General features: G+C 40.4%; 1 protein-coding gene across 3 annotated transcripts in view; it reads right to left on the bottom strand.

Annotated features, from left to right (window-relative positions):
* Positions 1-13,925, bottom strand: part of RNF144A (ring finger protein 144A) — a 62,487-nt gene that overhangs the window by 47,430 nt on the left and 1,132 nt on the right. The window lies entirely within an intron of this gene.

Raw genomic sequence — 13,925 nt, 5'->3', positions numbered from 1 at the left:
ATTTCACTGTCAGCTGCTGCTCCATTCACCCAGCATGCTTTTGCTGACATGCTGTAATGGTTTTTCCAACAAGAAAGCTCGATTGTACAGAGCCACAAGCTGACAGGCAGAATTAGGAAGCCTGTGTCAGGCTCAGCACAGGACCAGTGACAGATGCAGAAAGGCAGGCTGTGGAATCTGCCCTACATGTGTGACAGCCCATGGTTCATCTATTTTTTGTGTCAGCCAACAGTAGCTAGGAGGCACAAATGGCCATGAAACTCTCCATTTCATCCTGTCAGGGCTGATGATGCTACTCAGGCCCAGCAGCCACAGGATCCAAGGACAAAAAGATTAAGGACACATGGAAAAAAAAAAAAAAAAGATGAAGTTTGACAGGTTATCTGCACAAGAGGGAATTCCAGATTTGGATTCTCACCTTTATTTATGGCGGTGACAATGTGCAATTATGCAAAACACTGTGTCCTCACCAGCCTCCTTAGCCTTGTCAGGAGACTGCATTTCCACAGTCCTACACCGTCACCTTTATGGAAAGGGGGAAGAACTCTGGGTTGAAAGACGAAATCCCTGCAATGGCTCTGCAGGGGCCAGGGACACAACACACTCATGAAAGGGAATTTGTGCTGCACAAGGTATTTACATGAGGCAACCAAAGCCAAGTGATCCCTGTGCCAGAGAAGTTACACAGAGCAACAACTTGAGATGCTTAAGCAGAACTTAAGGGTACTGTTTAATGAAGAGAAAAGTGCATATGACCTTTAGGTAAAACTCCTTCATGCTGTTTCAAGCTAACTCCACTGTCATTCAGTCCAGGAGGTGAAATTCCCATGGATTCTCCAGAGGAGTGTCTGAAGCTACCCCACCCACCACAATCCTTCCCCTCCTTCATTTGGGTTTAAATATCCCACATAATTTTCTCTTGGAAAGTGTTATTCAGGTTACACCTGTACAGTTATTCATCTGTCTGGTTCATGACAATAAGATGCTTTTTATGAGATCATATCAGGTATGGGAAGCTCTTTAAAAGCTTATTACAGAAAGCAGCTACATGATTTCATGAAGACAGAAAAGCTGAAACCATAGTGATAAAAGGTATTTTTAATAGATCTGTTAATACTAATATATGATTCTGCGTGCTGAAAAAAGGGGAATATTAAATTTCTAAGATTATAGGCCAAATGATTTAATTATTGGCTTTGCCTTGAACCTCTTATAACTATTCTACTAATTCCTGGATGCACTTCCAAAAGAAGCCCTTAGAATTTTAAGAAGAGGTGATCTTAATTTGGAATTAACTATCAGGTTTACTACAATATGTACAGTAGGAAATTAAGCCTTCATGAAAAGACAACTCTCCATACTCACCAGCTCATTAAGAAATGGGAATGGAAACCATCTTCCTTGTATTTATTTTTCCCTCCAGTGAAGAACAATCAAAACCCACTTAACATAATGAAACAAGCATTTTTACTGAAAAAGGTTTTGTAATCCTTCCAAATGATCTTCAAATGCAGTAGAGTTGATGACTAAAGTTTATTTAATGGATTCCTGTAAAGGGGATAGGCATATCCCATCATGTATAAGGGATGAGGGATGATCCATGGTCATGCTGATGATGGGAAAATACTGAATAGTTGCACAAAGGTCTATGTGACAAGAAGAAGGGAATAAAAACAGATGTGGCTAAACAATTGTTTAAAAGGGGTGGGAACTTGCCCATTAGTATCAGAAAGGTAGCAAACTTGCACAAAGAAAGAACTGCTGTTAGCCACCGGGATCAGAAGCCTGCTGGGGTCCTCGCTGTGAGTGCTGGTCAGTGGCTTGTGACAATTGGCCAGCACTTACTGCATGGAATCTGATGAGGGTACACAAGGGGGTACTTGGGTGGGGAGGGGAGAGAGGACATCTCCACACTGATGAATTTCCAGGGGATGCCCAGAAGGTGCTATGCCTACCTTCTTCTCCATCTCAAGAGTATTTCAGGCATGTGTGGGCTGGTAGGGCTCTCCTAAATGGACTGTCTGCATAAGGGTGCTGCCTAACTGTGCTGGCTTGCTTCCTTGCCTTGCCAGGAAGCTACTGTAGCAGAATTAAGCACTGTTTTGGTTACTTGTTTGCTTTTCCACTTTAACAATAAACTTTATAATAATATGTTTGTTTCTGTATCAGACTTAAGCAGTCTGGAGTGTATTTATGCATAGACATCCTTGACACCCCGTAACACAACACTTTGAACAGTCTCAGCATTTTTTTCAACATATTTTCTCTACATATCTTGCCACTTTAGTTTCTTAGAGAAATATTAACATAATTTGATTTGGATGGAAGTGCTGAGTGGAGTAAAAAAGTCTAAATTTTAGGAAATTTCCATTCCTCAGATATGTATGAAAACATAAATCCATTTTTTAATTCCTTCTTTTGGAAAGATTCTAATGCTATTGTTCACTTGAAGTACTAGAGAAAAATTAAACAGCAGTCTAAGGAAAGGTTGAGCCTGACCAAGAATGCCACAGATTTAACGTGACCTCATTTTGACAGTATATCACAAGGGAGCAGAGAAGGTCATCTCAGATACTCTGAAACATAAAGCATTTTACTGGGGAAAAAAAGACATTTTTTAATGAAGGAAATTTTCATTTTCAATGCTCTAGATTCACATTCCTGCAGTCGTGAAGCACGTGCATTCCCACTTGAAACATGAACACACAAGAGATTGACCATGTGAAGACAAACACACAGTGCAACTCCTTTCAGGCCACAAGATGTCCACACAACATGGGACAGAGGTACAACCACATTTTGTAGTCTACAGGCAGAGGAACAGACTTTAAATGCTTTGATCTCTGCTGATTGGCAGCGAGCTACACCATCAAAACAAAAGTATAAGAGAAGGCAAGAATTTGGTATTATCCCCAATCATATTCCCTGTAACCTCAATACTTTGTGAGGATACTCTCCTTGCTCCTCTTGGGTTAGAACTGTACCAAAACAGTCATTGCTCTTCTCCTGCATCTTGTGTTGTATTAGCACATTTGCCAATGATGTTGTATCAGTTGAGAGGAGAGTCTCAAAATGGAATTTTATATGTGAGTTGCCTTCAGTTTGACCTCAAGTTTTCCATGTAGCTTCAAAACCAAGCCAACCAACCAAACACCTCTCTGACACACAAAGGGAGAGAACATAAAAGCTGGGAATGAGCTGAACAAAAATTGTCAGGAAGGAAAACACAGCTCTGTACACAGGGTACACAACCCTTTCTCTGTGTGTGCTGCTATTCATTTCTAACATGGCATGCGATGCTGTAATTTATAACACCACAGTACTCAAAGGTCTCCATTCAGCCTGGCTGCCTCCATGGCTAACAGCACACAATCCTCTGAGAAGGCTCTGAAATAATTCATCTTCCCTGTCATACACTACTGCTTACTCATTTTCAGGCACACCCAGTCTTTACATGGTAAGAGTTCACCCCCTTTTAAGATATACCATCAGATGCCCAATGTTCTTGTTCATTTAGAGACAGATTATCCTGAGTTCAATCTGCATGTGTGTGCTTTGTATGTTGTACTTCCCTGGAATAGATGACATGTGCATGCTACATTGAGAGGATAACTGATATATTTACATTATTATTTTCTGAGGAACTCATGTCATGTTTTCCTTGACAGCTCCATTATATGCATTAAGATTTAATATCCATAGGAAATACCAGCAAGAATTTAAGTAATTTATACAAAGTGTCCCTATTTCAAAATATCCTCATTTCCTTGTTCCAGTGTACTGAATGGCTTCTGAGTAGGAAATAATAAAAACTAAACTGGGAGATGTTTTTTTATTATTATGAAAAGTAACTCCTTTTTTAGAGAAAACAAGAACAGTATATTTATAAAAAAGTTCAGGCAAATCAAGGAATCTTTTCTGATCCCTGCAGACTTCCTGCCACTGTTGGCATGTATTAGTTTGAACAGCAGGAGCCACCCCAGTTTAGAAGTCAATTTGATTCCCTAGGCATATAATGATGCAATCACAGGAGATAGTGTTACCATGAAGGCCACTTGAGCATTTACAAGGCATCAAAACATGACGTGATTATTTATGAGGTATATATTCAGAAATAAGATGTCCATAACAAATAGGAACATAAGTATTTTAAATTTTCTTACTGTCATGTTACAGCAGTTAAGATTTTCTTGTACTAGAGTTCTGCATATTGTCACAGAAATAATTAATGTTCTCAGGAACATATGGGAGGGAACCTGCTGAGGAACTTCTGATTTTCTCCCACCCAAACACTGGAACATTTGGACAGCAGACAAAGACTTTTGCTGACATGAGACACCTAAGCTCTCATCTACACCTCCCGTAACCAATATTTCCCATGTGTTTCTTGGAGGACCTCCTTGCTGACCAATACTAACTCCCTGAAGACTTCCATGAACTTGCAAGTGCACAGATATCTTCCATTTTCTCAATCAGGACTCCAAATACCTGTTAAGAGTTGGGTTAGTCACATTAGGCTCAGCTCCCCATATGTCATATAAGATGATCTCTTCCACCAGACAAACACTGACCCCACAGCCTTATATCCCATGTGCTGCTTTTACTCTTGCCCTCCCAGGGCAGCCTCCTATGTGAAGGAATGGGACATTTTGACTTCCTAGCAGTTTTGGATAGGCCAGTTTGGCAGGCAGTTACACTGAAGATAGGGCTGCTGTTTCTGGAGCAATTAAGTTATGCTCTACTTAAAGGTTATTTTCTTGGTTTGCTTCAGACCTCCTCCCCCAGTGTTACCAGCTTCTTAATTTGCAAACATTAAAGAAAAAAAAAAAACAAAAAAACAAAGTCCATAAAACATTTATCAGAAATCTTTAAGCTACAAAAGATCTAAACACTAATGCGACTAACAGATTTCTAGTATCTTTCCTTTTAGTATACTTCAAGTATATATACTTCAAGATATTTTTTTTTTTTTTTGAGGAGAACAAAGCTTTTCTCTTTCACATCAGATACCTGATATTATGAATTCTTGAAAATCTCCATAACCAGTAGGACTGGACAACTCCCATGTCACCCATGTTAAGGGAATCTAATGAAAGCTCCCTTAGTGTTTAGAAGACAAGCGGATTTTCACATTAGTTGAGGTGACTTTGACAGAATATCCTGAAGTGCACATGCACATATTGTTTTACTGTGGCACTCTGAGTTGTAGTTATACTAATACTATACCAAGGATTGCATTAAAATGGGGAGAGAAGGGGGAAGTGTTGGGTGTTGGTTGTTTTGTAGTGGTTCATGGTTTTTTTCCCTCTCAAAAAACCTCCATTGTTTTTGTCATCCACAGTTCAAGATCAGAATTAGATAATACCACAGTTAGAAGTTATTTCAATGAAACTGAGTCAGTCTCAAGGGATGAGAAGTAAAGCTGTAAGCTGCACAGGGAAAGATCCTAAAGAGAGAATAAAAACCAGATATCCTGAATGACCCTGCTGCCCTTCTAGAAATCCCTTCTGTAGGTTCCACAAGCAGCAGTGTTGCCTGCCAGAAAAATGTTACTATACTATTATTAGCACAATGAAGGGACATGACTGATTCTTCCTTACATTTGGCCGCTATGTTGAATCATCCCACCCAAAAGCAATGGGTCCCATTAATGAAAGGCAAGAAGAACAGACCTGCAGTGGTCTGGAGACCAGTACAGTAGAACAGTAGAGGACAAGATAACAGAATCAATAAAGCCCAAAACAAAAAAACCCCACATTTACCTGCAATTACAGTAAGTCTCCATAGCAGTAATCTGAACTGAAATACAGAACATAGCTGTAAATATTAGATTTCATGTTAATCTGTGAACTTCAGCTGTTAAAAGAGCTAATGGAAATGTGAAGTGACTGGTGAAAATATTTAGCACTAACTGACAGTTTGCTAAAAAGACTATCACATTCTTTGGATTTATGAGTTGTCCAAGGATTTGTCATAAGTTGATTTTAAGCTAAATATCTAATGTGAAGCTAGAACTACATTGCAGCTCCCTCTGAACTAATTTTTCAAAGGCAATGTCAACCTGGGACAAAAGATGGAAGAGAAATGGGTTATCTCTTCAGAGATGCAAAGGAGACAAGAATATATAAGCAGAAACTATGCATTTTACCTGAAAAAAACACAGTCTTTGACAAGATATTTGAGAATAGATTTCCAGACAAATGCACGTGGAATGTGTGGCTGATCCTTCTGCCACAGTGGGACGTGACATCATGGAAGAAAGGAGATAAATATGGGAGGTTACCTGAGCACCACAAGAGCTGATGCCCAGTGACTGAAGCAATTCAATGCAAGTCAAGCTCTGACAGTATTTGCTCAGGCAGCAGTTGAGGCAAGAAACTGCAGTGGAGATAAGGATGAACTCACCCTGTGTGGAATGGCTCCCTTGGATCCAAAGCCCGGGGCACAACCAGAAAGATTTACTGGAGTCAGCAATAGCATGGACAGGTCCTAGGGTCAGCATCACTGCATAGTGCAAGCCTCATACAGAACAAATGCTCCCAGCAGAACCTTTCATAAGGCTGGGCACTGCATGTCACAAGATAAGGAAAAACAAACTAGATTGGAGACACAAGATAAATTTACATCTTGCAGCTGAGTATGAACAGATGAAAACCCATGAACTTACAAGGCTTTTATCTATTTACCTTCAGAGCTGCAGATGAGATAGTGCACACTGCACCCTTAGGAAGTGGTCAGTGTCAACATATGTAGCAACGACAAAGTTCACCACCACATTTTGCTTAAGAGCCTTAGCAGGTTTCACCTCTCAGTGATTAACAGGAAGAGTTGCCTGGTCTGTTTTACCTGCAGCTTTTTGAGGCACAAAGGCTATGACTGCAGCTTGGCCTTAGAAGCAAGCTGAAATCCATCAGATTCCAAACCTGCTTGACCCATACACACATTCCCAAGTTGTCCCTGAGCCACCAGGAGCCCTCCTGCATCCTCCCAGGCATCTCCAGCAGCACACTTGCACTGTTCCTGCCTGCATAGCCACCAAGTCTGGTCTCCATGGTCCACTGAGACCAAACATTGAGATGCAATGAGCACCAACAGCTCATCCGAGCTGGCACAGGCAGCCCAAAGCAGTGATTGTGGTTATCCTACCTTTCCCAACTTTCCAGATGCAGCTAGAGAAACCTAATGGATGTCTTCACTACAGCTTTGCTGGAAAGTGACACACACACACACACACAGAGCATTAGGAAATAATGATGATCATGGTTTAGGCTGAGCCAGTATCAGCCAGGCCTCTATTTACTCACCCCCACCCCCACCATGGGACAGGGAGGAGAAAATCCACCTTAAGGCTTGTTAAGACAAGGATAGGGAGGATTTAATTCCCCAGTTACAGTAACAGGAAAAAAACAGACAAATTCAACTTAAGGAAAAAAACCCCACAAATTTAATCTAAAAGAAGAAAGGAAAAAATAGCCAGATCTAATACCTTCTCCCCCCACCCTCTCTTCTTCCTGGGTCCAGATTACTCTTGTCTCCCCCTCAGCATCACAGGGGGACAGAGAAATTGGGGGGGGGGGAGGCACGGAGGCTAGGGTAAGTTCACCACATGTTGTGTCTGCCACTCTTTCCTCTTCAGGGAGGAGACTCCTCACATTCTTCCCCCACTACCAACACTGGCTCCCTCTCCCAGGAGAGAGCTCTGCAAGAACCCCTCCCAGCATGAGTCCTTTTCACCAGATGCAGCCCCTCAGGAACAGACTGCTCCAGCCTGGGCTGCCCACAGTCATGGTCTGCTTTGGGAACAGTCACCTTCTCTGGCAGGGGGTCCTACACAGCTGAAGATCCACATCTGCCCCTCTCTGCAATCCTGCATAGGGTGCTTCTTCTCAACTGCCCACTGTGACACTTCAGGGGCTATAAATCTACATTTACCCCACTGTGATCCTTCAAGGACTGCTCCACCATTCCTCCTGGGGACTGCTGCACCATGCTCCTCCATGGGTTGCAGGGGAACAGCTTCCATCTCACCACAGGCTGTGGGGAAATCTCTGCTTGGGCACCTTTTCCCCATTGACCTTGGTGTCTTTACCCTGGCACTAGTCTCATCTTCTCCTCCTCTCCTCTTCAGGTTTCTTTTTTTTCATATTATTTTGCAGTTTAATTTTCTCTTTCTTGACTATGTTACTTGCAAAGGCACATCCAGCTTCCCATATCTACTTGGCCTTGGCCAAAGGCAGGGCAGGGATTGGAACCTGGGGAGCTTCCAGCAGCATCTCACAGGAGACATTCCTGTGCTCCTTCTCCCTCACGCCCCTTCCTGCTTCCAAAACACCACTGCATGAACCAAAGACACCGACTCAAGCCTAACCTAATTATTTAAAATAGAGAGAGATGTAATCTGCAAGTCTCCCAAAATTTAAGATGTTGACGAATATGAGAAGCACAAATAGAATCAGGAAAAAAAAAATTTTAAAAAAGGATCAGAACACAAGTTGTGGGTTGGATTTTTTTTAAATTTAAATAGGAACTGCCTCTCCACAAAACCAACATACTTTATACATCATCATTGCGTACATTTGGTCAGCACTTTTTTCTCAAAAGTAATAGCAGTACACACCAAAGATAAAAGTAATGCATAAGTAACCTACAGAAAATAAGTGTAGGTGTTTTCTCCTCTAGGCTCCAAATGCATGACAAGAAACACATTATACATGAAGGAAGGTAATGGTAGAACATCAAAGCAGCATGAAGAAACAAACAGAAGACTATAGGATGTATTTAACAGATGTTGATGTTCAAGAGTGATCTGCTAACTGAAAGGGTCACAACAGAGTATTTTTATAAAGAAACAATAAAGATCAGAAATACTGAAATAAGACTGAACTGTTCAAGTTTGTGTCCTACCAAGCAATATGCTCCATTTAGGGAACAATACAAAAGACAATGCAGGAATCTTAATAATTTCTGAGTGTCTAAAGAATTACAAGACAAAATTATTAGAGGAAAATAATTAAAATAATTAAAATAATTATTTCAAGAAATCACAAAACCAGAAAAATTGTATCATTCTTTATATATCATAACAATGTTTAAAAGAAACCATGAGCCTTTCCTTTTTCATCATGCCATTTCTGTGATATTATAAGGCTACTTGGGGTTAAAGATTAAACACTTGCTCTTCCTCCATAATCAAAATTGTTACAAAAATATCCAAAGAGGAATTAACAGTCTAATTTGAGATAAGGTCATGTCAGGGTGTAATGTTAGGCCAGCAATTAAGCAAATGACAGATCAAAAAATAGGAGCACAATGTAAATTGATTCGTAAGCAACTGAGCTGCTAAAATCCAGTGTCCTAGGAATGTGTGTCAAAGTTGCATAAAGAGTTCAGAATGCAAGCTCTCCTTCAGCAGGCACCTCTCCATCTGTTTAGGCTGGGTACTGCCAGAAAATTTGTAGGTTTATTGGAGATAAGCTTCTACCCCTCTCAAATTTAACTGGAATTGGTCAAAAGGTTTACAAGTTATTAGAGCAAGAGTGAAAGACATTCACAGGAAGAATTGCATGTGATCTCTATTTTCTCAGAAGAACAGGCTAAAAATATATATACACTGTCTGCAAATAGATTGGTCTTGAATTTGCAGTCACTGTTACAGGATTGCACTGTAGAAATAAGCCTGACCACGCACGTCAAAGAGCATTGCTCTCATTCCCTCTGGATGGATGCATTCCTTAGTACTAATATAGACAGATGAAGAGAAAGCTGTTTCCATAAGTAGGAACAGGAGGAAAATCAGAAGTAAATAACAGTTTTTCCTCCTAAGAGGACATAACCATCATGTAAAGCATCAAGCCCAGAAAAATAGTTGCCCTAAGCAATATGGCATGATCCCCAGGAGGAGGCATTTAGGCATGGAGCCAGCTCTGTGCATCTGCACCACCACACTATAGGTAGGCACAGTCACTATAGGTAGGCAGCCCTGCCTGGCAACCAAGTGCCAATTGCTCCTCAGGGTGAGGGATGATGCCATGGAACACCCTGGGTATGTGGCAACAGCTGGGAATTACCCAGAAGCGCTTCAAGCTAGAACATCTGCCCAGACTGCAGGCTCAGGGCCACAGCAGATCCACCATCCTCACTCTGGGGATTGCACTGCATGTGTACCTTCAGCAGTCATCTAGCAGGATCATCTATGGTAAGAACAGAAAGACTGATGTGCCAGAAAGATCCTTTTAAGTACTCCCTCCAAAAAAATTAGCCCCAGATTCCTCATCACTGGAATTGCTCAGGATCAGGTTGTATGGGGCTTTCAGCAGCCTGATATAGAGAAAGACCTCCCTGCCCATGGACGGGGAGTTGCACTAGAAAATATTTGAAGGGCCAACCCAAACCACTCTGTGATTCTATGATTCAATAATCTGACCTTCCCACCTCACCTACCCCACTAGGAACAGGCTGCATGGGTCTGCCACAATTTGTGCATAGAAATAACTTGCAACAGGAAGAGTCTACACCAAGCCTGCACTGCTTGGGAAAATTAAAATGTCATTGTCAGCATGTCCAAATCTGGAAAAGTTATACCTGAAGGGCAATGTGCTGAGAAAAAGACAGACTTCAGAAGTGATAATAACCAGTGCTTCAGGAAAGCCAGTGTGGGTGGGACTGTATGCAATCACTCTGACAATTTTGCCAGATCCACCCCCTAGTAGACATCACTTTATAAAATTGAAGAGTTAAAAAAGTACTTATATATAACATGTTATATAATATTTTAACATTATATATATATTTATATGTATATATATTCACACACACACACATATACACATATAACAATAGATAAAAGGAGATCATCTGTGATGTGTAGAAATTCACACATTGTCTCCTCTCTAGGGATCCTCACCAGCAATAAAACATGAAGCACCCTGTTTTGTAAACAGCGATAGCAGAAATAATAAGCATAGAAAGAAGCTGGTCATATAACACATTATGGTGGGCCAATACTGAAATGTTATTTTCCTACACTTGTCTTCATATTCCTCACTAGATAAATATCAAAAGTCCTTTTTAGAAGCTAGATGTGTGCAACAGTTGTTGGGTATTTCTCAATTCCTATGCTGCAGATGACCTATTTATTAGAGGCTGGAGCTGGGGTGACAGCAATTCAGCTAATAATTTCTCCAAAAACCACAGTGACAACTTTCACAGACCATAGTTTGTTATGTAGTTTTATGATAAAAGGAAATAACCTCAATGCTCCAGGAACACAAGCCATTAAAACTTCCAAGTGAAAGTCAAGAATAAACATAAAGACTCCAAAAATTTGGAACTTAGCTGCTCACAAGCAAAGCTGTGATCAGTGTAAATGAAGTTGAACACTTTTCTATAGCAAAAAAAATTATGCCTGAATCAGCTAAGTCAGCAGTTATCTTCCAGACAACCTGCAAGACCCATCTTCATTGCCAAGTATTTCAGATATCATTTGGATATTGTATGGGATGAAAAGGTTGTATTAGATAAGCTCTAATCCATTTCTTCAGTCATAAGCCATTTCTATTCAACATAAACTGTAAGTAGTTGTATTAAATTGTCATAGTGGTACCTGAAGAATAAGAGCAAAGTATTTTAATGCAACAAGCTACCACTCACTTCCTATTATTCAATGAAAATATGACAATGAGGCTATAAAAAGGAAAAAAAAAACCTTGCCAAGACTAGATAAATCTGATGAGAATTTTTTCCTAACAGTAAACCAAACTACCAGGCACATTGGTTCACTTTCTTTGTTCCTCATTTTCTCCAGCCTTTTTGAGACAGGAAGCTTATGGTGTCACCACCATAAATGACATCATCAGCAAACATTCAAGATATTTGAAAACCATTTTGTGCTAGCACTGCCAGCTCCAGTATTCACTAACTGCATATGCAGAAAAACTGTAAGCAACTCTGATCTCATCTTCTCATCTGATTATGAAAGGAAAAAAAAAAAAAAAAAAAAAATCACTCATTAATTTGCAGCATGCAGCCAGAGGAGTAATTTTCAACACTCCTCCATCCCAGCCATCAGAATTGAAAAACTGAAAACCAGAAATTATCATTATGATCTTTTTTTTGTCTGCACATCTTCAAAATGTCAGAGAAAGATGAAGATTGAGCTCCTTTTTTGCAAAGCAGAATAGAAAAGGATGCTGTCTTACTAAAAGAACAGCTGACCACAGTCTGTTAAACACAGCAGAATTGCTAAACCATTCAAACTGAGCGGTGGGTTAGTTTGCATTTGTTTTCCATTTCCTTTTTGTTACTCCAGACACCAAATGTAATAGTTAGAAGCACAGCCCCTAATCAAACCATAGACCACTCACTCCGCTGCCTAACTGTTAATACTAATCCACAGGAAGCATGGTGAGAAATGTAGCAGGTCCCAAGTCCCCTGCTACATCAGTGGAAGAAAAAGGGTCTTCTTACACATATGAAGCTGCAGGAAGATCAGAGTTGCTATTTTTCCTTGAATCAGCACTGAGAAGGCAAACAACTGTTTTCTGCCAGCCTATGAGAGCATTCCTGTAAAGACAGCAGATACACTGAAGCCATTCATATCCTCAGTACAGCACCACAGCCAAAATTCATGGTTAAGACAGCAGCCTTGTCCTTTGGCTTAAATGGAGGGAAAGTTGTCATAAGTTACAAAAAAAGAAACACACAGAAAATGTGACAGACTTAGAATGCAGTACTGGAAAAAACCTGTAGAATAAACAGCAAATAAACACATAGTCCTTTAGTACACTTTTATAGCCTTAACATACTGGAATATGCAAAATTCAGATTGCAAGTGAAGATAAATTACAATACTTGACTGTACTTCAAGGGCAAAAATCTATAATAACTGCAGATGACAAACAAGATTTGATCTAGCAGCTGCTAAAATAGGAACTGGAGAAAATTTGGGAGGGTGAGATCCTACAGGATTTCTCATTCAAAATAGCTATATCATATTGAAATATCCATCACTGTACTCATATTTCAATCACAGATGGTTTCTCCCCCTCATGAACAATGTACAGATTGCACAAGAGGATAATGAGACATGATGGCTAGGGAAAGGAGGAGTAAAGGAATAAAACTTTATCCTGGAAACAAACAAGCAAAAAAAAAAAAAAAAAAACCCTCTTATTCACACAGCTCCTAAGCAAAAGTAAAAATTTTCATCACCACCACTTTTCACATTTGGTCTTGCTTCTCCTGGGTATATAACAAACTTCATGCAAAGTCACTTTGACTGCTGGCCTAACACTACCAGAAGACGGACATGTAAATTCACTCCTCTATGAAATCTCATCGAAGTACAAACAGGTATTTTCTGTAAAGGCACAAATAGGCCCCTCAGCAAACCACATCCTCAGACACCCTTCCCTCCTTCATTACACCTCCTGCCTAGAACGGAAGCGCACACCAGCGAACAGAAAGGGCAGCAACCCCGGAATTTGCCTCGGAACTCCTGATACAATCTCTCCAGTAGCACTCTGCCCAGGAACATTGTAATAACTTCAGCTGTTGCCACTCCTGGGGCAGCCCTGATAAGCTAATAGAGAATGAAGCAATCTATTTCACAATGTAAACGGTTGTTTGGCTACACGGGACCAATATAAACAAATGGATCTATTTATAAACTGACATTCATGCTTTCTGTAGAACAGAGAATAACACGTTCCTGGACAGAAATGACAGTATTTCCAAGAATACAGTGGAAATTCAAACAGCTTGTATCTTCTTCCACCAGCGTGCCCCACTAAACACTCCCTATTCCTGCCCTGTAGAAGCAGTAACACAGAGCGATACAGGGCCTGATTTCTCAGGAATAAGATACCCTTGATTTAAAACTGCATTGACATCCAGGAGGTGGAAGACAACGCCAGTATTATACGTAT

Source organism: Heliangelus exortis, chromosome 3 (genome assembly GCF_036169615.1).
Source record: "Heliangelus exortis chromosome 3, bHelExo1.hap1, whole genome shotgun sequence".
In the NCBI taxonomy this organism is placed as follows: domain Eukaryota; kingdom Metazoa; phylum Chordata; class Aves; order Apodiformes; family Trochilidae; genus Heliangelus; species Heliangelus exortis.
Note: the sequence above shows the minus strand (reverse complement) of the source record. Positions and strands in the feature narration are given on the sequence as shown.